The sequence below is a fragment of the Heterodontus francisci genome, chromosome 25 (assembly GCF_036365525.1).
Source record: "Heterodontus francisci isolate sHetFra1 chromosome 25, sHetFra1.hap1, whole genome shotgun sequence".
NCBI classification, from domain to species: Eukaryota; Metazoa; Chordata; class Chondrichthyes; order Heterodontiformes; family Heterodontidae; genus Heterodontus; species Heterodontus francisci.
Window position 1 is genome coordinate 55,950,850 of NC_090395.1, and position 24,045 is coordinate 55,974,894.

The 24,045-nt window shown below is 41.2% G+C and overlaps 1 pseudogene; it reads right to left on the reverse strand.

The window, feature by feature from the left end:
• Positions 1-1,277: 1,277 nt before the first annotated feature.
• On the reverse strand, positions 1,278-1,387 carry LOC137384138 (U2 spliceosomal RNA; annotated as a pseudogene).
• Between the last annotated feature and the right edge of the window lie 22,658 nt (positions 1,388-24,045).

The following is a 24,045-nucleotide window of genomic DNA, read 5'->3' on the forward strand; positions in this document are numbered from 1 at the left end:
GTCAAGCAGGGAGGAAGTTGTCGAGCGAGGGAGCCGTAGTTTACTAAAGAAATTGAAGCGCTTGTCAAGAGGAAGAAGAAGGCTTATGTTAGGATGAGACGTGAAGGCTCAGTTAGGCTGTTTGAGAGTTACAAGCTAGCCAGGAAGGATCTAAAGGGAGAGCTAAGAAGAGCGAGGAGAGGACACGAGAAGTCATTGGCGGATAGGATCAAGGAAAACACTAAGGTTTTCTATAGGTATATCAGGAATAAAAGAATAACTAGAGTTAGATTAGGGCCAATCAAGGATAGTAGTGGGAAGTTGTGTATGGAATCAGAGGAGATAGGGGAAGCGTTAAATGGATATTTTTCGTCAGTATTTACAGTAGAGAAAGAAAATGTTGTCGAGGAGAATACTGAGATACAGACTACTAGGCTGGATGGGATTGAGGTTCACAAGGAGGAGGTGTTAGCAATTTTGGAAAGTGTGAAAATAGATAAGTCCCCTGGGCCAGATGGGATTTATCCTAGGATTCTCTGGGAAGCCAGGGAGGAGATTGCAGAGCCTTTGTCCTTGATCTTTATGTCGTCATTGTCGACAGGAATAGTGCTGGAAGACTGGAGGGTAGCAAATGTTGTCCCCTTGTTCAAGAAGGGGAGTAGAGACAGCCCTGGTAATTATAGACCTGTGAGCCTTACTTCGGTTGTGGGTAAAATGTTGGAAAAGGTTATAAGAGATAGGATTTATAATCATCTTGAAAAGAATAAGTTCATTAGCGATAGTCAGCACGGTTTTGTGAAGGGTAGGTCGTGCCTCACAAACCTTATTGAGTTTTTCGAGTAGGTGACCAAACAGGTGGATGAGGGTAAAGCCGTGGATGTGGTGTATATGGATTTCAGTAAGGCGTTTGATAAGGTTCCCCACGGTAGGCTATTGCAGAAAATACGGAAGTATGGGATTGAAGGTGATTTAGTGCTTTGGATCAGAAATTGGCTAGCTGAAAGAAGACAGAGGGTGGTGGTTGATGGCAAATGTTCATCCTGAAGTTTAGTTACTAGTGGTGTACCGCAAGGATCTGTTTTGGGCCACTGCTGTTTGTCATTTTTATAAAAATGCTGGGGAAATCCTGCAGGCAGAAGACGTCCATCGCTTGAAATCCGCAGCAATCGAAGAGAATTTTCTTCATGAAGAAGGTGCGATCGACCGGTGCATCTCCTTCTTTGTCCTTCACGCCCACCCGAACGGTGTTGCGCACTCCCTGGCCCCAAGCTCGAAGATTGGTTGTAGCCATTTTACTCAAAGCTTCTCCAGGATCAAAAGGCAATGATCATGGTCTCTCCTCAACCAAGTAAGCACTGATAAGAACAGATACTACACTTGATCTTAGCCAAAAGGCCGAGGGAAACATTCTCTCTGTATCCACTCTATCAAAATCTTTCACAATTTTAAAGACCTCTATTCGGTCAACCCTCAGCCTTTTTTCAAGAAAAAAGAGACCCAGCTTGGTCATCCTTTCCTAATATGTATGTCCACGCATTTCTGGTATCATCCTTGTATATCTTCTGTGCACCCTCTCCATTGCTTCTATATCCTTTTCCCAATATGGTGATCAGAACTGTATACAATATTTCAAATGTGCTCTAACCAAAGTTCGATACAAGTTTAGCATAACTTTTCAATTCTATCCCTCTAGAAATAAAGTCTAGTGCTTGGTTTTCTTTCTTTATGGCCTTGCTAACCTATGGCGCAACTTTTAGTGATTGGTGTATTTGTACTCCAAGATCCTTTGGTTCCTCTACTTCATCTAGACTCACACCTTCTAAGTTATAAATGACCTCCCCATTCTTCCTGCCAAAGTGTACTACCTCACATTTATCTGTGTTGAACTTTGTTTGCCAATTTTTTGTCCACTCTGCAAGTTTATTAACGTCCTCCTGTAATTTATTTTATTTATTTAGAGATACAGCACTGAAACAGGCCCTTCGGCCCACCGAATCTGTGCCGACCATCAACCACCCATTTATACTAATCCTACACTAATCCCATATTCCTACCACATCCCCACCTGTCCCTATATTTCCCTACCACCTACCTATACTAGAGGCAATTTATAATGGCCAATTTACCTACCAACCTGCAAGTCTTTTGGTCTTTTGGCTGTGGGAGGAAACCGGAGCACCCGGAGAAAACCCACGCAGACACAAAGAGAACTTGCAAACTCCACAAAGGCAGTACCCAGAATTGAACCCAGGTCACTGGAGCTGTGAGGCTGCGGTGCTAACCACTGCGCCACTGTGCCGCCCAGTTCTTTTTGTTGCAGTTCTCCTCGGTAATGACTATCCCCCACTCACCTCCACAATTTGGTGTCATCCGCAAATTTTGAAATTGTATTTTTGATTCCAAAATCCTAATTGTTAATGTAAATTGTGAATAGCAGTGGGCCCAGCACTAATCCTTATGTAACACCACTTCCCAACTTCTGCCACTCTGAATAACTACTCTTCACTCACACTCTCTGGTTTCTGTCTTGAAGTCAGCTAGCAATCCATGCTGCCACTTGTCCCTTGACTCTGCATTCTCTGACCTTATTTATTGGTCTGTGGGGTACCTTATCAAAGGCATATTGAAATCCAGATAAATTATATCTACTGCATAACCATTGTCTCTTCTCTCTGCTGCCTCCTTAAATTCAATAAGGTCAGTCAAGTATTTTGAAATCCATGCATTATTTTTTCATATTTTTCTTTTTCTTTTCCAGATGCACATTATATTTTTCTTTTCTAGATGTATGTGGTTGGCTCCTAATGCCCTAACGTTCAGTAGTAAGAAAATAGGATGGAGATAAGCCCCTCTCTCTCACCATTGTGGGAGTACCATCATTACAAGGACCGGTCAATTCCATGAGAAGGCCTCCCATTGCCACCTCTGATAAATTAGTGATGGGTAATAAACATGGCCTTGTCAGCAATGCACACATGCTGAGTATAAATTACAAAAAGAAAATTGTCTTGGACCAATTTACACTATAGTTATCTGGAGCTGAGTAACCACTCACTGGGGTTTTATTCTTCCCAATCATTCCATGTCCCATTAATGATACAAGTTGACTCGTCTACTACCAGTAAGGCTCTAAATAACAGAAGACCTGCCTTGCTCAGATAACTAATTACTTTGTCTACCTGAGTAAATTGACTCCATTCCAATCGCTCATCTCCAAACATGTCATCTTATCCTCAAAGGGACACTGTGGTAATTTTCAACTTTGGCAGAAAGCAAGAAATATTGGATCAACCACTTGTATGTCCAGCCTAACTGACTTCAAACAGAGGTAAAAATTGGATGGAGTGTATGAACAGGCAGCTAGTCCAGGACTGTCAGTTTTCTGCCCCGGCTGAAGTTTAAAAATTACCTCCCAAGATTATTGATGATGGCTAGCAAAGATGGAGAAAGGGCCATCCCAATAGTCAGTCCTTGTAAGGGCTGTATTGAAATGATAAGGCCTATAGTTTTAATCAACTTCCATTAATATTATCTCTGCTGTGATAGTCCCTCCTCCATTACACTCACTTGCCCTTTGGTCAGTAAAATCATAAATTGTGGAAATTACTGCCATAGTCAAATAGTCTCCTTCTGTGCTGTATTATTCTATGATTCTAGTTCTTCCACAATGGAATATGCCAATCTAGGAGCAGGAGCGAATGGGTCAAAATCCTGGAACTCCCTTCCTAACAGCACTGTGGATGTACCTACCCCACATGGATTGCAGCAGTTCAAGAAGGCAGCTCACCACCACCTTCTCGAGGGAAATTAGGGATGGGCAATAAATGCTGGCCTGGCCAGCGATGCCCACATCCCATGAATGAATAAAAAAAAATCATGTTCTTTGTAAGACTCCTGCTGAACATGAGAGATTTAGTAGGAAAGATTTAATATACAAACTAAACATGCTGGCCTTGTGTTGGCACTGTCTTCTCTCAATTCTATAAATATCATATGTATGCAGGCACAATAGTCCAAATGGCTTCTTTCTGTGCTGCACCTTTATATGATGCTATGAATTATGAATTCTCTATGGAATTCTAACAGATTTGTCATTTAAATAGGTACTTTGAGTTTACCTCATCTGTTCTTGAATACCCTGTCACATAGCAAATTATTGATGATAAAACTCAAAGTCTTGCTTATTGATATTAGCAAAGCTGGGCACAATTGAAGATTGACTAGCTGGAGGAATTAGGAGAATAAGGTAAAACATTAAATATAATTTAAGATTTTCTACTCTAACCAGTCCTTTTAACATTTATCCAGTTATATAGGTTTCCTCACAGTTTCTGTTCAACCGTTTATCCTATTCATTTGTCTTTCAATGTTAGTTGATTACCTGCTGATTACCACCTACCACTCTCCCTCAGCTGATGAATCAGTACTCCTCCATGTTGAACATCGCTTGGAAGAAGCATTGTACTCTGGGTGAAGGAGTTCAACATACATCAGAAACAGTGGCTCGGCAGCATCACTACTGACTGAACTGGCCGAATCCTGAAGGACATAGCTCCCAGACTGGACCAAAGCGAGGGAAAAACCTACTTGACCTAGATCTTCCCAATCTACCTACTGCAGATGCATTTGTCAATGAGAGTTCCAGTAAGACTGATCACTGCATATCCTTGTGGAGTCAATGGCTTATCTTCACAATGAAGACACCCTCCATCATGTTGTGTGGCACTACCACCATACTAAATAGATGCAGAACAGATCTAGCAGCTTAAACCTGGGCATCCATGAGACAATGTGGGCCATCAGCAGCAGCAGAATTGTATTCTACCACAATCCATAATCTCATGGCCTGGCATATCCCTAACTCTACCATTGCCATCAAGCCAGGACACCAATGCTGATTCAATGAGGGGTATAGAAGAGCATGTCAGGAGCAGCACCAGGAGTACCTAAAAAAAAAAACTTCCAACCTGGTGAAGCTACAACACAGGACTACGTGCAAGCTAAACAGTGGAAGCAGCATGCTATAGACAGAGCTAAGTGATCCCACAACCAACAGATCAGATCACCAGCGCACAGTGGCAGTAGTGTATACCATCAACAAGAGGCACTGCAGCAACTTTCCAAGGCTACTTAGACAGTAGGTCCTAAACCTATGACCTTTACCACCTAGAAGAATAAATAAACAGGCACATGGGAACACCACCACCTCCAAGTTCCCCTTCAAGCCACACACCATCCTGACTTGGAAATATATCGCTGGTCCTTTATCGTTGCTGGGTCAAAATCCTGGAACTCCCTATCTAACAGCACTGTGGATGTACCTTTACCACACAGACTGCAGCAGTTCAAGAAGGTGGCTGACCACCATCTTCTCAAGAGCAATTAAGGATGGGCAATAAATGCTGGCCTTACCAGCAATGTCTACATCTAATGAGTGAATATAAAAAATAAATTAGTTTGTAGTCTTGATAATAAATTCATGTGAGCCAAATCTTGACAGCTTTGTTTTATTCCCTTTATCTGCCATTAGACTAATTGCACAAATATTATATCAATCATGCTGTTCTCTCAAGTTAGTCAGTGAACGATTCTAGTAAATTCGAAAGAAAAACAAAACCCCAGTACAGAGAGCTCACCACTGTTGATGGAACATCATCTTTTTTCAACAATGCTATTTACTACAACTACAATCTCTATTGGGACATTAAATTGGTCAGTTTAATTCCATTAAGCTTTGGTTGCTGAATGTAACGCTTTCAGTAAAGGGATTACTTGGCTTATGGAGGCAAAGTAGGCAATCATTGCACACGTGATTAAAGCTTTTCAATAATATAATCATGATTTACTGTACTGTCTTGGATGGATAACAAGATTGTATACTTCCACAGCAGTTAAGTTTCTGTTTTGCCAGTTGTTCAACACGTGAAGGGACTGACTCTTCAATGAGGGGTTAAACAACTCAAAGAATGTTGCTTTCATTCTGACAAGCAAGTATTCAGTGGTTCTGTATCATAACTATTTGCCATTCATTGATTGGTATTTTGCATCAAGGTGACCTTTATCTCATAATGGTATTATCGATAGAGCCACACTAAATCAGCATGAACTCAAAGAAAACTAATCCTGAGTTTTTGCGCTATGCTGAGTTAGATGACCTCAGCCAGGACAGCATCAGAGGAGGTGGTGGTGTAGTGGTAATGTCACTACACTAGCAATCCAGAGGCCCAGGCTAAATGCTCTGGCAGTACTGGTTCAAATCCCACCATAGCAGCTGGTGGAATTTCAATTCAATTAATAAATCTGGAATTTAAAAAAAAAGTTAGTCTCCATAATGTGACCATAGCACCGTTGTCGATTGTCGTAAAACCCGATCCAGTTCACTAATGAAGCACAGGGGGTAGCAAGGGCATAGAATGTACTCTAGGTGGGGGAATTCAATGAGAGTGGCTCGGTAGCACCACTACTGACTGAGCTGGCCGAGTCCTAAAGGATTTAGCTGCTGGACTGGGTCTGCAGCAGGTGGTGAGGGATCAACAGGAGGAAAAACTTACTTGGCCTTCTCCTCACCAATCTACCTGTCGCAGATGCAACTGTCCATGACAGCATTGCTAGGAGTGACCACGCACAGTCCTTGTCCAGGCGAAGTCCTGTCTTCACATTGAGGATACCCTCCATCGTGGCACTACCACTGTACTAAATGGGATAGATTTTGAACAGATCTAGCAACTCAACTGGGCATCCATGAGATGCTGTGGGCCATAAGCAGCAGCAGAATTGTATTCAACCACAATCTGTAACCTCATACCTCATGGCCTGGCCTTTTCCCCACTCTACCATAACCATCAATCCAGGGAATCAACCCTGATTCAATGAAGAGTGCAAGAGAGCATGCCAGGAGCAGCACCAGGCATGCCTAAAAATGAGGTGTCAACCTGGTGAAGCTACAACACAGGACTACTTGCATGCCAAACAGCGGATAGACAGAGCTAAGCGATCCCGCAATCAATGGATCAGACCTAAGCTCTGCAGTTCTGCCACATCCAGTCATGAATGGTGGGGGGCAATTTAACAACTACCAGGAGGAGGCGGCTCAACAAATAATCCCATCCTCAATGATGGGGGAGCCCAACACATCTGCGCAAAAGACAAAGCTGAAGCATTTGCAACCATCTTCAGCCAGAAGTGTAGAGTAGGTGATCCGTCTCGGTCTCTTCCTGGCATCACAGATGCCAGTCTTCAGATAACTTGATTCACTCCACATGATATCAAGAAATGGCTGAAGGCACTGGATACTGCAAAGACTATGGGCCCTGACAATATTCCAGCAATAGTACTGAAGACTTGTGCTCCAGAACTGGCCATGCCCCTAGCCAAACTGTTCCAGTGTAGCTACAACACTGGCATCTACCTGGCAATGTGGAAGATTGCCCAGGTAGGTCTAGTCCACAAAAAGCAGGACAAATCCAATCCAGCCAATTAGTGCCCTATCCGTCTACTCTAGATCATTAACAAAGTGATGGAAGGTGTCATCCCACAGTGCCATCAAGCAGCACTTACTCAGCAATAACCTGCTCACTGATGCTCACTTTGGGTTCCACCAAGGCCACTCAGCTCCTGACCTCATTACAGCCTTGGTCCAAACATGGACAAAAGAGCTGAATTCAAGAGATAAGGTGAGAGTGACTGCCCTTGACATCAAGGCAGCATTTGACCGAGTATGACATCAAGGAGCCCTAGCAAAGCTGGAGTCAATGGGAAACAAGGGGAAAGATCTCCACTGGTTTGAGTCATACCTAGCACAAAAGGAGATGGTTGTGGTTGTTGGAGATCAATCATCTCAGTCCCAGGACATCACTACAGGAGTTCCTCAGGGTAGTGCCCTATGCCCAATCATCTTTAGCTGCTTCCTCCATCATAATGTCAGAGGTGGGGATGTTCACTGATGATGATTGTACGATGTTCAGCACCATTCGTGACTCCTCAGATACTGAAGCTGTCTGTGGCAACATCCAGGCTTGGGCTGATAAGTGGCAAGTTACATTCATGCCACACAAGTGCCAGGCAATGACCATTTCCATCTCCAGGAAGAGAGAATCCAACCATCTCCCCTTGACATTCAATGGCATTACCATCGCTGAATCCCCCATTATTAAAATCCTGGGGGTTGCCACTGACCAGAAACTGAAGTGGACCTGCCATATTGGCTACAAGAGCAGGTTGGAGGCTAGGAATTCTGCACTGAGTTACTCTCCTCCTGACTTCCCAAAGCCTGTCCACAATTTACAAGGCACAAGTCGGGAGTATGATGGAATACTGTCCACTTGCCTGGATGACTGCAGCTCCAACAACACCTCAAGAAGCTCGACACCATCCAGCCCTCTTAATTGGCACCCATCCACCACCTTCAACACTCATTCCCTCCACCAGTGACACAAAGTGGCAGCAGTGTGTGCCATCTACAAGATGCACTGCAGCAACTCACCAAGGCTCCTCCAACAGCACCTTCCAAACCTGTGAACTCTACCACTTCGAAGGACAGTGCAGCAGATGCATGGGAACACCACCCACTGCAAGTTCCCCTCCAAGCCACACACCATCATGTCTTGGAAATATATCGCCATTCCTTCATTGTCTCTGGGTCAAGATCCTGGAACTCCCATCCTAACAGCACTGTGGGTGTACCTGCGCCACAAGGACTGCAGCGATTCAAGTAGGCGGCTCACAACCACCTTCTCAAGGGAAATTAGGGACAGGCAATAAACGCTGGCCTAGACAGCAATGCCCACATCCCATGAAAGAATTTTAAAAATCCCTTTTTGTTTCACCACAATTCCAATATCTTGCATTAAGGAAATATTCTGGTTTTTTTTAGTATTCAATGCCAAAATTCAAAGACAACATCAAATTGGGAGTTATAGTTAATACTGAAGAAGAATAACGGAACAAAATAAAACATTAATAAACTTGCAGAATGGGTGTGTAATTGGTAAATTAATTTAAATATGGATAAGTGTAAGGTGGCGTATTTTATTCAGGAGAATGAGGCCACGTACTACTTGGAAGTAAGCATCTAAATGGGATAGAGGAGCAAAGGGATCTAACTGTAGAGATACAGAAAATCCCTCAAAGTAACGGAGCAAATTAATTGGGTCATTTAAAAAAAAATCAAGCACTGGGGTTCAGTTCCAAGGGATAGAATTGAAAATTAGAGAAGTAACATTAAACTTGTACAGAACCTTGGTTAGACCACACTTGGGAGTAGTGTAAACAGTTCTGGTCTCCATATTTAAAAAAAAAAGAGATAGAGACACTGGGGAAGGTGCAAAAAAGATAATAACAGACCTAAGAGGATAATCAGGAAAGATTGAATAGACTGGGGTTCTTTTCTCTAGAAAAGTGAAGACCTGATAGATGGGCTTCAGATTATGAAAGGATTAAATGGCGTAAAGGGAGAGAAAATGTCTCCATTTGTGTTGAATTCAAAACTAGAGGTCATAAATATAAGGTGGTTTTTGATAAATCCAGTAGGGAATTCAGGAGAAACTTCTTCACCCAAATAGTGGTAGGAATGTAGAACGTGCTACCACAAGGAGTAATTGAGGTGAATAGCATAGATGCATTTAATAAGCATGTGAGGGAGGAATGAACTGAAGGATATGCTGACAGTGTTAGATGAAGACAGGGGACAGAGGCTCGTGTGGACCGTAAACAATGGCATAGTTGGATCGAATGGCCTACTTCTGTGCTGTTAACTCTTCGTAACCTCTGACTTCTACATACTGAGCTTCATCTGCCACAATTTTACGCACATCATTTAGTCTGTCCCTGTCCCTTTGGACTTCTTACTTCTACCTAGACAACTTACTGTGCTTCATCTGCAGACTTGGATTTACACCTCTTCATTCCTTCATTCAAGTCTTTAACAAATATGGTTAAAAGTATGGGCGGCACAATGGTTAGCACTGCAGCCTCACAGCTCCAACGATCTGGGTTCAATTCTGGGTACTGCCTGTGTGGAGTTTGCAAGTTCTCCCTGTGACCGTGTGGGTTTCTGCTGGGTGCTCCGGTTTCCTCCCACAGCCAAAGACTTGCAGGTTGATAGGTAAATCGGCCATTGTAAATTGCTCCTAGTATAGGTAGGCGGTAGGAGAATTGTGGGGATGTGGTAGGGAATATGGGATTAATGTAGGATTAGTATAAATGGGTGGTTGATGGTCGGCACAGACTTGGTGGGCCGAAGGGCCTGTTTCAGTGCTATATGACTCTATGGCTGTGACCTCTTAAAGGTGAAGCCCCAATACAGATACTGAGGAACATCCTTTTCAGTAGAATAGTTCAATTATTTGAGAAATATTTGGAGGAACACTGGAATCTAAAAGGAAGGAGAATCACTGCCTCTATTGAGTGAAACAATCTGCAGCCTTGTCATGAGATATGCTGCACTTGATAACACTCTGACCCAGTTGAGACTAAGTACAAGCACAGTTGTTAAGTCCTTCATTTATAATTCAATTGGCATATACTCTTCCTTAATCCTATATGCAATAATTTAAAATTTCTTTGTTTACATCTCACCTTAGGGCACCAGTTCCAAAATAAATGTTGTGTTTCCTTAATTAATGCTTGGAAGCAAAGCTAAAATAATTATGAACAACACAACTTTATTCATATGTACCTGCTTACTATGATCTCTATTGGATAATTCTCACTTAATCTCATGTATGATGGAAAATTTATTTTCTTTGGACTTTGGTTTGAAGTGCTATATGGTTTAATTGGGAATGTGAACATTGGGACAGGAGTTCAACCCCTGAGTAATTCAGTTAGATTATGGATTATCTGTACCTCAATTCTAAATTTCAGCTGCTCAAGCACAGAAAAATATTCTGTAAGAAAATATTTTAAATTGTACTGGGAAAGAAAATGGGACTGAGTAAATTGTGAACCTGTCAGACACAATGGACTGAATGGCCTCTCCTGTGCTGTAAAATTTGATAAACATAGTCTCCAATATGAAAATAGTACAGGTTCTTATCCATGTGATGTTTCACAAATGACCATATATGATGTTCTTGGGAATAAACAGTAAGATTCAGCCAGAGTTATTAAGAGATAGAACCGTTGCACACGCTTTTAAAACATGGATTCCTTTTATTATTATTTTAGACTCCCTCTTCTGGTATATGTGTCTATGGTAGCCTTACATGGACAAAATGCCCAATGTAATTCTTAATACACTACACCATATCTTATCAAGCAGCTTCATTAGCATTATGAATCTGGGGTACAACCACCAGAATTTTCTGTTGCAGTCTGCAGATCAGATAAACAAGCTTCTATTACCCTCATTACTGTATGACCAAAGCCTGTATAGTTTTATCATTAGCACATGGCTGCACATTATCAATTTGATTACCAGGGATTCAAAGTATTTTCTGCAAAGGATCAGGTAATGTCCAGAATATTACCAGCTGCAGTTAAGGACTTGTAAACAAGGATATGCATTGCTGCTGTTCCAGATGCAAGTGACAGTCAAGTTTTGCATTTGGTTTTCTAGTGATGTAGCCTCTGTCGGGATATGTAAAGTGGCAATCCAAATGTAGGAGAGCCTTTTTGTTCCTGTTTTGGGATGCATCATCTGACAGATCGGCCAAATTTCAAGTCATCATGAAAAAGCTTGGAATTGTCCAGTTCAGTTCACTGGGCCTTCTAATTGACTTTGACTCATATTCAACTGATCTCTGCCCTGAAAATTTTAGCTCCTTTCTGTTGCCAGATGTCTGAAAAATCCACAAACCTATTAATAATAATTTTAATTAAATAGATCTTGTGTTTTTCACCAACTTTCAGATACTGGGGAATGTAAAAAAATTCTAATAAGAAATCAGAATATGGCAAATTTTACCGCCATTGTACTAAACATTGAGCTAATGTGATAAATGATATTCAATTCAGGCTCTTAGTACAAATACATATTTAATTTTTTTTAAATTGAGTTTTAATTGGCCACCCTGAAAGCCATGGTATAGTACAAGGACTTTCTCTCGTGATGTTCATAGGTTTCAGTCTGAGTTTAACTTCTCTTTCATCTTTTTCTAGCCTCCGCGTTCATTATTTATTTATCAGGCACTAGTGCCTGCACGAAACAAATCAGGCTGGACGTAAAAAGTATATTTGCTAAAAAAATTCCATTATTATCTATTGATACAGTTTACATTTAGAACATTAAGTTGATTCCATGGCACTTTTGCACTTAATTATCATTTGGACGCCTAATCTGATTTGGGTACTTACTGTAATGACTTCAATAATAGTCTCCCTTGGAAAAGATTTCAGTATAATATTTATTGGCAGGGACATGATCATTTTATATTAAACAAATAAATGGCTTCGAAATAAAGGATTTGTGAGGCTCTGTTTTATCCTATGAAAAGTCCCAGAATCATCCTAGTTAAAGTAAATATAGTCAGCAAAATATTATATTTCTAGTATTAAATGCATTTCAGGGGAAGCTAGAAAAACACGAGGGAAAAAGGAATAGAAGGTTAGGCTGATGGAGTTAGCTGAAGAGGGGTGTGAGGAGGCTCGTATGGAGCACAAATGCCAGTATGGAACAGTTGGGCCAAAAGGCCAGTTTCCGTGCTATACATTGTCATGAAAACCACACCTGCCAAAATGAGACACATTAATTTTGTTATATGGAGCATTAATTTTAAACCGTTACTGGTTAGAACAAAATAGCTTGGTTTAAAAAGACCACTGAACCATGACTGTTCATTTTGCTTTCTAAAAGACAGTTGGGAAAAAAAAGACAATGGAAACTGCTCAATGATTCAATTAACAGAGATTGGTCTGGGCAACAGTGATCCACATCTTGTCAGTGTAAGAGACAGCACTACACCCCCACCACCGAGAGCTTGAAATCCACAAACCGCAGGAGCAGTTGTTCCAAATAAGAGGTTAGCCACATGTCTAACCTGCTGGCCAACTTGGAGTTTTGAATTGTGCTTACAGAACAGTTTTGAGCAGAGACTCCAATTTGAAGACAACAGAGAAGGAAGGTCTCTCCCTGTCTCTCTCTCACAAAGTTCCAGGGGATCCACTGAAGCCATTCAAACCTCAAGCAAGAAAACTCCTGCAACTAAACAAGTTTGAAAGTGTGCATTGGGCCCCAATGAGAACTGCAAGACAACTACAATCCAAGACTTTACATCGAACCCAAAAGCTAGTAACTGAACTCCAGCTATTACTTTAAACCTTTCGCCTTCTTTCTGCTCCTTTCTCCTCCTCTGTCTCTATTTGCATGTTTATTGTGTATGCATACTAGCGTGGTCGCGTCACATATTTCCAGTAGTTTTAACTGAATTAAAGAGTTTTAAGGTTAATAACCTTACACCTTTCTTGTTTAAATCTAAGAAAACCTGTCTGGTTGATTTCTTTGCCATTACAATTAGAGAGCAGTGAATGAGGATTCACTGAGAGTAAGCTTAAAACACTGTTTTAAAAGTTAAACCCTGTTGCAGACAAACCAGGAAAAGGCTGAGAGGGGAGCCCTAGACCCCTGCCTCACCTGGTCGTAACAACATGCTATATAATACATTCACAAGACCCACTTGGGTAATGATCAAATCTTTACACCAATCAGCCGTCATCAGTGCAGGATATGCAGTAAGATGATAATTTTCCTGCTGATCGCTTGAGGCTGAATTAACAAGCTTTGTCACTTCCAGCAAGTTCCTGCTTTATCCTTATTGATTTACTATGAATCAGTTACAAACCTTTCCCTCACCTGTCCCCTGTCTTTCTGCCTCAATACCACAATAAGATTCACCATCTTGATACTGGTTTCTCTGTCCTACCTATTCAAGTCAGCTTTTTCTAACTTTCCCCCAGAACACACTGGGGCTTATGCAATCCATTCATCCTGAACAAAATGAATCATGCTTGCTCTTTAGCAGAAGGTAACACTTCTAGGCCTTTTCATACTGCTGTAAAGTTGTTTATTCCTTTGTTGTCTTCTTATTGATGATAAATATATTAATCGGATCACTTTGTCAATCCTCATCAATGAATTCTCTGCTAATAAGAATGTTTTCCAGTGGTGAACCCTGGTTGACCCTTGAATCCATATTTGTCAAATTAGTTGACCCCTGGGATTTCCATAATTAACTACAAAAATGCCTTATTTTCCATTTTCCCATTAACAGCTCAACACCTATGAAATCTTATTATTCTTGCCTATTTGTCTAACTTTTCATTTCGGTGACTAAGTTAAATGTTATTTTACATTTACCAGCGTTTTTTTTCATTCATACAAAACTCAGAATGTCAAACATATGCTACTAATCTTATTACTGTTGCAGATTCCAGTTCTGGTTTTCCCCTTGATAAATTGCAATGTATTTTCCCTTTCTACAATCACTCATTAATACTATATGTGGGTGTTTTGTTTTCATTTAAATAATTAACATTAAAAAGAATCTTCCACATTTTTCAGTTGTCTCCATCTTGAAATCCACGACTATGCAGGGTTAAGTGCTGGAATGACCTCTCCAAATGGGATTCTTCTTATCCTTGAGTGCTATTGCTGCCTCTTTGCTATGGCATTGATCTATAGGACTTTGTTTTTGCCCTTTAGTGAGTGTAAATTAACAAGATCTGGTTTTAATATCTCTGGCAATCCAATTCCACATTTTTAATACATTTCTGGATCTATATTTAGTCTTTATGGTTGACAAACAAAGATATTTAGTACAACATAGTGTTCTTGCTTGAGTAAGACTGAATTTCCTGTTAGATGCAGCACTACACCCAAAAATAAAATATTAGGTACTTTCTTTAAGAAGAGTTTCTATAGAATTTGGGTAAAAGTAGCAATAAGATAGAGTGAGGAAAACTAGGATAATACAAAGTGTAGATGCTTTCTATTTTGACAGCATACTTCCTTTGTAAGCATGTCCCTAGTGTCCATGTGTCCAAATGCATGCTTTTTGAGCATATAATCCTCCCTTCTGTAGGATTAACTGTGACTGACAACCTCTCCCGTAGTACACCACACATTCATCTGTTCTGTGACATGCATGAGCAACTCAAAGTGACTGGATTAACTAGGGACATGTTCCTACAACTGACTGTTGCATGCACACATGTGGGGTATGTGGAGTGTATTTATTAGAAAGGCAGTTAAAACTGAAGCATTCATGTTGATCCAACTAGCACGCAGGAAGTACATGATCATTCAAAAGTCATTTTTTCTAACATTTTGCACAGAGGTTTTCTTCACAGTGCAAAATTTTCCATTATGCCAGCAATCTATTTCTGTTTCAAAGAAAACAATGATCTACTCTTGCTCCAAGCTATGACTGTGAGCAAAGCAATTGATCACAATCATTATTTTCTCTGGACTGCTCTCTTCCTCTCAAACTTCATTTTTTCCTCTCATTTACAAATTTAATTCAGTTTGTCTCTTTTCTTGCTTGCATTCTTTCTCTTGCTTAATTATGTCAACAACCTTGATGTTTGCCTTCCTTCCACATTTTTTGATGGCAATAAACAATGTTTTTGTATCAACATTTTCTAAACACATCCAAAATTTCAATTGAATTCTGCATATACACTGTTCTCAAGGCTACATGAGAGAAAAGAGAAACATTGTGACTCCTTCACCTAAAAGGACAAGCTTTGTTTTTAAAGCTTTTCTCAAATCTATTGATCAGTGAAACCCAGTTTCCATGCAGCATCTAAGTGGTTCACCTGAATCTATGTCACCAATTGCTTCCAGATCATGTAAGACATCAAAAGCTCCAATTGTATCCCCAATGAGCAATTCAATCAGCTCATAGTAGAAGACCCTGTCTGAATTAATGCTGTAATGATGGCTCCAATGAATTAAGCATACTGTCTCCAAGGAGAATTGAGATGTAGTCAGCTTTTCTGTGGTTTATAAGCCAATCTACAAGAAGGATTCCAGAGGGGTTTTTTTTTGCATGTTCAGCCCTTTGGTGTTTTTAAGAGCTCTGAGTTATCCACTGATGAGATCCAAAACACTGCCAAAGATTAAGCAAATTGAGCACTCATAGTTGACAATGGTTCCACAACCCATAGCTAGATTATTTTTGTAATCTTGAATTAGATTAAAGCTTAAAAATAAACTAAAATTACACTTTGGGGAACAGCATCCAAACATTTGAAAACATTCATGCGAAATTTTAGCAAAGGAATTAACTTGAATAAAAGATGCTTGTTGCAAAATTTATTTTACCAAGCTGAGATGTGATTTAGGCAAAAGTGGACTGGAAACAGCTATTTGAAGGTAAACCAGTGCCAGATCAGTGGGAGTCATCCAAGGAAGAGATCGTGAGGGTTCAAAGCAATTATGTTCCCTTAATGAAAAATGGTTGGACTAACAAATCCAGAGCTCCGTGGATGTCAAGGGGCTTAAAGGAGAGGAAGAGAAAAAAAATGGAAGCTTATGACTGATACTGAGGGCTCAATGCTGCAGAAAACCTAGAGGAGCATAAAAAGTGTAGAGGTGAAATTCGAAAGGAAATTAGGAAAGCAAAGAGAGGACATGAAAAATATTGGCAAGGAAAATCCAAAGATTTTTTATCAATGCATAAAGAGCAAGAGGATAACTAAAAAAAGAGTAAGGCCTATTAAGGACTATAGGGTAACCTGTGTGTGGAGGCGAAGGATGTTGGTGTGGTTCTTAATGAATACTTTGCACCTATTTTCACAAAAGAAAGGGATAATACAGCCATAGCAATCAGTGAGGAGGAGTGTGAAATATTGGATAAAATTAACATACTGAGAGTGGAAGTATGAAGGGATTTAACATCTTTGAAAGTAGATAAATCCTCAGGCTTGGACAGAATGCATCCTAGGCTGTTAAAGGAAGCAAGAGAAGAAATAGTGGAGGCTCTGACCATCATTTTCCAATCCCCTCTGGTTACAGGTGTAGTGTGAGAGGACTGGAGGAGAGCTAATGTAGTACCATTGTTTAAAAAAGGAGAAAGGGATAGACAAAATAATTATGGGCCAATCAGCCTAAACTCGGCGGTGGGAAAATTATTGGAAAAAATTCTGACGGACAAGATGAATCTTCATTTAGAAAGACACGGATTAATCAAAGACAATCAGCACCGATTTGTTAAAGGAAGGTCATGACATCTGACTAACATTGCATTTTTGAGGAGGTAGCAAGGATGGTCAATGAGGATAGTGCATTTGATGTTATCTATATGAATTTTAGCAAGGCATTTGGTATTTCCCACCACCAAGGTTAGGCTGACTGGCCTGTAATTACTCGGTCTATCCCTTTCTCCTTTTTAAACAATGGTACAACATTAGCTTTCCTTCAGTCCTCTGACAATACACCTGTAGCCAGAGAGGATAGGAAAATAGCACTGCCTGGCCAGCTTGTAGTTCTTCAGTGTCTGAAAGAAGAAAGGCACAAGGGTGGCGTTGTGGTGAGGGGGAAAGCAAGAGGCACATACCTACACCATCTGCAGCTTGTAAATCTGAAGAGATTGTGGGATGAGGGTGAACTGTGATGTGAGCAGGAGGATTAGGTATGAGCATACTGTCACCTTCGTTGATTTCACCCATGGACTCAGTCATGGGTGCTCAATGATGCCAAGCACCATCTCCTCCATCAGGGTAAGAACATTTAGCCATGCCTGTACCCCACCAGTTAGGTGTTGCTGCCTGCAGTTGTGCCCCACCTTGTCCTGCAAGAGAGGTAAGTGTGTCAGTGAGTATGATGGTTGTCTAACTTCATTGAAAAGCTGACTATGTGCAAACTGGGAGATGTGAATGGGAGGCTTGCAGCAGCTATGAGTGTGAGATATAAGTCATGATTGATGCAGCTTGTTGATAGCTGAGTGAAGTGGGGTGGTAAATTGAGCAATGTGTGTAATATTACTTGTTCCTTTGATATGTGAACTATTGTAAGACTCATAAGACTACAAGTAATATCTAACAAATACATCGGTTTTATTATAACTTAGATAACTTTGTTGTATCTCAGATTTCAGGATAGCATTGACACGTTGATCCAAATTAACTGTGTGGAATGCTTGCTTGCTGTTCGTACAATTGCACTCTTCATCCGTGTCCTCCTGGCAATCTGTCTCTGCTGATCGGATGTACCTGTTTGGGCTTTTCTTGTGTGTTGACATACATTTTGTAGCATTTGCCATCCTGATTTGCAGACATTCTCTCTGCATGTGATCTGCCACCATTTCTGCATGCAGTATCTGAGCTCAGTCTTCTGCACTGCCTTGCCCAATGCCTTTGCATGCCACAAGCTTTGCATTGGTCCTGCCATACCAGTCAAATGCAAATTTGGTGAATCAGGCGACATTTGCCACAAGGCTTAGCAGACTTCTGAGCCTTGGTTACTATACCAATTGGCATAGCCACTCCCCACCACCCCCCCCCCCTCCCCCCTCCCCCCCCTCAACACTTCTAACTGATGGCTTCAAATTTCCTTCTGGCATTGACCATGATGGCTATCTGCTCCCGCTGCCTTTACAGTATCTGTTTGGAGGGCCTCCTGATCCCTTGTGGATAGAGGACATCTCTCCTCCTGTCCACCTCCTGCACCAAGGTCTCCAGTTGGAGAACCTTAGTGTACGTCCTTTGTCCTGTTGCGTCATTATTCAGTGTTTTTCCTGCTCACTCTTTCCCAGCCACTTCCTGCACCTGCTGCAAGCTGAATGCACCTCCCCTTTAAGAAGTGCAGGCTCGCTTTAAGTGGTGCTAGCCTTACACAAGCTTGGGCCCCTGCTGAGGCGTGCAGTTACTCAACAGCATGCTTAGCCCTGGCTACATGCTACAATCATGGTAATGAACAGGAAGCGCAAAGTTTGCGTGCTGCCTGCATCAGATGAACGGTTCCAAGTTAGTCGCACATCACAATTCCTGCGCCTGTTTTTGGGGATTATCCAATTTTAGCCCCAAAGCTCATTTACTTTTTCAGTTTAAAAAAAATTGTATTTCAGATACATGTTAAGCATTCATGTTCTAATATTGCACAGCATAATTCCAAGGCTAAATATAAACAAGCATTAAAACAGTTTACAATTTTAAAACGGAAATGAAAAGTGCTGAAGTAAATATACAATGTTAAGCACACACCATTTCAGCTTTCGGATGGATTAAACACGCCCTTCCCCCTCCACCCCACTGAAAAAAAACCAACCAAAATAAAATGTTTACACATCACATATGCATTGTTCAGCAATAAATTTAACTGCAAAACAGCTGGATTCCAGTAAGCTTAATTACAATAGGTAACTCTATCAACAAAAAACATTTTAGAAAAATGCAGCAAAATGGTTGACCAAAGAAGTCCCACTCATTACATCGAGCACAAAATTGACTTTAAGTGGCACCAACAAATGTGTAATAATGGATAGCGTGAACGCAAAGAAACCAGAGTTGAGTCTGTAAATTCACAATTAAACCAACATGCTAACCTCTAAAATATATAAGCCTTGGCCTAAATTCCACTTTCTAATCTGTTCTGTCTCAATTGATCAGCTGGCTTCATTTAGAATGAAAAATTGGAGGTGCACTAATGAATCTGCATGCATCCAGTGGAATTTTGAGTTTATTTTTCTTCTCTGGGCTGTCAAAGCCAAGTAAATTAGATTTTTCTTTGTCTTCAACACATGATATCAATTCTTCTGCCTTTAATTTCTGCCTAATGTACTCAAGCTGGCTGTAAATTGTGGAGTGGGCTGCATGTGTCATCATTCTCACTTAACTAGACTGCTGGCTCTGAGAGCAGTGCTGTGGTATTTGCTGCTGTCTCAGTACTTTATTGAATTTAATTATTTAATTATATAAATTGCTGAAAAGACTTGGATCTTCAATAATTGACTGTTTATCCTGAAACGGAAAAACCTCTGAAAATTCAGTTAATAACAATCTTGTTCAGATGGTACAAATTCTGGAGTATTCAGTGCATCTTAGAAGCTTTCACTCTGTGTTGGCTGAATTTTATTCTCTCGCCACCGTGACAAAATAGCGGCCTGCATGTTTAGGCTACACGCCGCCGCTGTCTACTGCATGCCAGCTCATTTAAATACGCAGAGCGGGCCACTCCCCCACAATCACATGGTGTGGGCGGGCTCTCCGATGCTGGCAATGGTAACAGGTATCTATGCGCAGGCGCTGGTGCCATTTTTAAAGGGCTGCCAGACCTACACAGAAACTACAGGGTTGACCCCCATACCGATCCCCCCATCTCTAGACTGTAAATACATCCCCCCCCCCCTCCCCCCCATAATACAATGAAAATAAATGGATAGGGTTAAATACATGTAATGAGTGTAGGGGATGGTGGGAAGGGTTGAACCTTAAACTTGGTGCAGTTTTGGGTGGGAAGGTCAGAATTAAAAGTTAAGTGTTTTGGGGCGAGAAGGGCAAATAGTTATTGTTATTGGGTGATGGGAAAGGGGCATTGGAAATGTATTTATTTAATTTTGGGGTGTAGGACTTTAAAATTTAAGTTGGGCGGCAGGGTTGGCTGTCCTTTAACAACGGCGCCAGCGCCTGCGCACGGGCAGCTGATGCCATTGCCGGGGACGGACAGCCAACCCCTCCACGAGATGTCGGGGGGGGGGGGGGTGGGTGCGGGCCGCCACGGCTATTTAAATGAGCCACCACTCTTAAGATCACGGCGGCTCTTTGGCGTGTGGCCCGCATGGTTGGGCCGCCGTTTTTTGAGCTCGCAGCCGAGGCTCTTAAAATCCAGACCAATATATTGCTCAACGCTTTTTCTCTTGCAAATCCATAGCAGGGGGAAACAAATTGACATGGTATGCATTACATGGTGCTCCATTTTTACAGCATAGTATTGATGCACTTGTGCAATTGTTTTTGACAAATATCTAAGTATATTGAGAAACAAGATGCTATATTGCTATGCAAATGAGGCTGGACCCACAGGATATGAAAGGCATGTGTGACAGCTGGTTCTAGAAGTTCTTCAACGCCTCACAGTAGGTTTCACACAAGAGTACTCAGCATGTCAAGTAGGGAGGCAACCTGCTGTGACACCTGTGTCCCACAGCATTGCAAAACACTTTGCAGTGTGCTCTGGTCTTATGCATGTGGTTAAATCAATACTTTTCAGCTTCCACAAGCCTTTGACATATCGGGCTAATTACTTTCTCTCTCTCTCTCCTGCGTGCTCTGGGATTATGATGGCGATAAAGGGACAGCACCTGTGCACAATGTTTGAGTCACTATATCCTGTAATAGCCTGATGAATATTTCCTAAGAGAGATGGCCTCCTGCCACCTTGACCGTGTAGTCCTGTGTGTTTTCTCTTCTTGACCTTATTTAATGATTTGAGGTGTAATCACCTTCACCATCAAATATTATAGCTTTCTCCTGGTGATGTTCCTCTTTTTCCTGGCCACTGGGGAGTGGGGGGTGGTGGTGGGAGGAGGTGGGCTGGAGGGAGAGAAGAGAATATAGCTGGGAGGTAAAGACCTTTTACTCATTTATACTGGTCACACAAAGTGAGGCCATCGCAATCAGATTATGCGCAAATGCTAACATTAAAATTATTGTATAGAAAATAGTTATAACAATTATCTACCATAAAACACTTGTACATGTATGACATGTCATAATATATAAAGAAGAGATCGTTTTATATAATTTAATGGAACAGGATTTTATAAGCTCGTCCCAATTGTATAACATGAAGTATTGTTGGCATTTTTCCTTCAGTAAATCAATTCATTAGCAGTACATCCAGCTTTATAACAACAACTTGCATTTATTGAGCACCATTAATATTGCTAAGCATCTTGGGATGTTCTACAAGAGTTTTTTGAATAAAAATATTGACACTGAGCCACAGAAGGAAATATTAGAACAGATGACCAAAAACTTTGTCAAAGAGGCAAGTTTTAAGGAGCATCTTAAAGGAGAAGATCTACGTAGAGAGGCAGAGAGATTTAGGAAGGGTATTCTAGAACATAGGGCTGAGGCAGCTGAGAGCACAGCCCTAAGATGCCAGGACACTGATATTGGAGTGCCTGTCCTGCCACTGAATTTGCAGGGTCTTGCGGAGGCACCGCTGGTGATATCTCTCCAGGGCTTTGAGATGTCTGCTGTACAGTGTCCATGTTTCTGACACATACGGGAAGGCAGGTAATGCTACGGCCCTGTAGACCATGAGCTTGGTGCCAAGTTTGAAGTCTTTGTCGTCAAACAGTCCTTTCCTCAGATGACCGAAGGCTGTGCTGGCACACTGGAGGCGATATTGAATTTCATCTTCGATGTCTGCCCTTGCTGAGAGGAGGCTCCCAAGGTATGAGAAGTGATACACATTGTCCAGTGGTTCACCATGGATCTTGATAGGCGCAGGGTGCTTCAATATCAGTGTCCTCTCTCAGTCCAACATCCCCAGTATCGAGACACTGGTCATGGCTAGTCAGTTACGTTGGGCAGGCCACATCGTTCACATGCCTGACACAAGACTCCCAAAACAAGCTTTCTACTCTGAGCTCCGTCACGGCAAGAGGCTACCAGGAAGGCAGAGGAAATGCTACAAGGATGTCCTTAAAGCCTCCCTGAAAAAAATGTGACATCTCCACTGATTCGTGGGAATCTCTTGCCTGAGAGCACCCAAAATGGAGAATAAGCATCCGCGAAGGTGCCAGCCAGTTCGAACAACGTCGACATGCCCAGACAGCAACCAAGTGCAAACAACGGATGGAGCTTTCAGAAATTCGAGCATCCCATTCATTCGCCTCACCAAACGTCACCTGCCCCACCTATGGCAAAGTGTGCAGATCCAGAATTGGACTATTCAGTCACCTAAGGACCCACAATCCTGCAGTGGAAGAAAGTCATCCTCGTTTCCGAGGGACTGCCTAAGAGAAGATGCCAGGATTGGAGGAGTGCAGAGATCTCAAAGGCTGGTAGGGCTGGATGAGGCTATGGAGATAAAACACTGTTGTTTTAGAAAATATTTATCATGCCACTCAACAGGTCTTCATTGTATACATTTCCACTTTTGTACCAAGAAATTGATGTTTTAAAATTTTCTGAATTATTTAACTAACGCTTTTACGTAATCGAACTTTGATCTCTACTGGTTACAGGATCAAGTGGCTAACTTACATTAGTTGTTTTGGAAAATTTGAAAAAATGTGAAAAAATGTGACTGAGTGTGGATGGCATAGTTTTAATGTTTTATCGCTATGCTTCAGCAGCAAACGCTGGGCAGACTTTATTCTGAGCAAAAGCATCTAAAACCTGGAAATTGTGTGTGCCTGACACACAAAGGTTCTTCATAATGTTGTCTTTTTGATACAGTCAACATAAAGAAAAGGCAATGTGTAACACTATGACTGATATGAATTGGAGCACGTGCAGTTTTAAATTATTTTCAAAATAGAATGCCATTAGTGAGCTCAGCTACATGATATATTTTTAGTAACGCTTTGCTAATGTAATTTTTAGGGTGATTACTTCAGTGTTTAATATTCCTGTGGAAGTGATGGAGTTTTCCCTGTGTCATATTTTTGGACTTTAAACTTACTTTTCTTGCTTCACAGAAGAGGAGGGGAGTGGGGAGTTACATTTAAGGGTTGTGGTTTTAAAGAAAGTGTATCCACTCAAGTTTTTAAAAAGACAGTGAAATGAAAGGATTGTAAATGCTAATGAGTTGAAGTTGTTTTCTCAAAGGCTGCAAACAATAAGCAATTCAGCAGACAGTTTGAGCATGGAATGCTTATCAATTACCAATTGTGTTAATGGTCTCCGGTTCTCAGTGTGGCTGTCTGGCTTAGACCCTTCACTTATCTTGTAAATATAGGGAAATAAAAAATGATGGACACTGATTGACAGCCATGTTTCTAAACAGAAAACTGAAGGTTAGAATTCAGGATGGTAGTTAAAGGCTATTTGGTTTAAATCAAGCAAGACAACCCACCAATGTGGGAATGCATAACAAATTCATTTATTTTGCATCATTTCACATAAACAAGTTGTACTAATCAAACTAAGTGAGTCCATTCATACCTATTTCTCCAC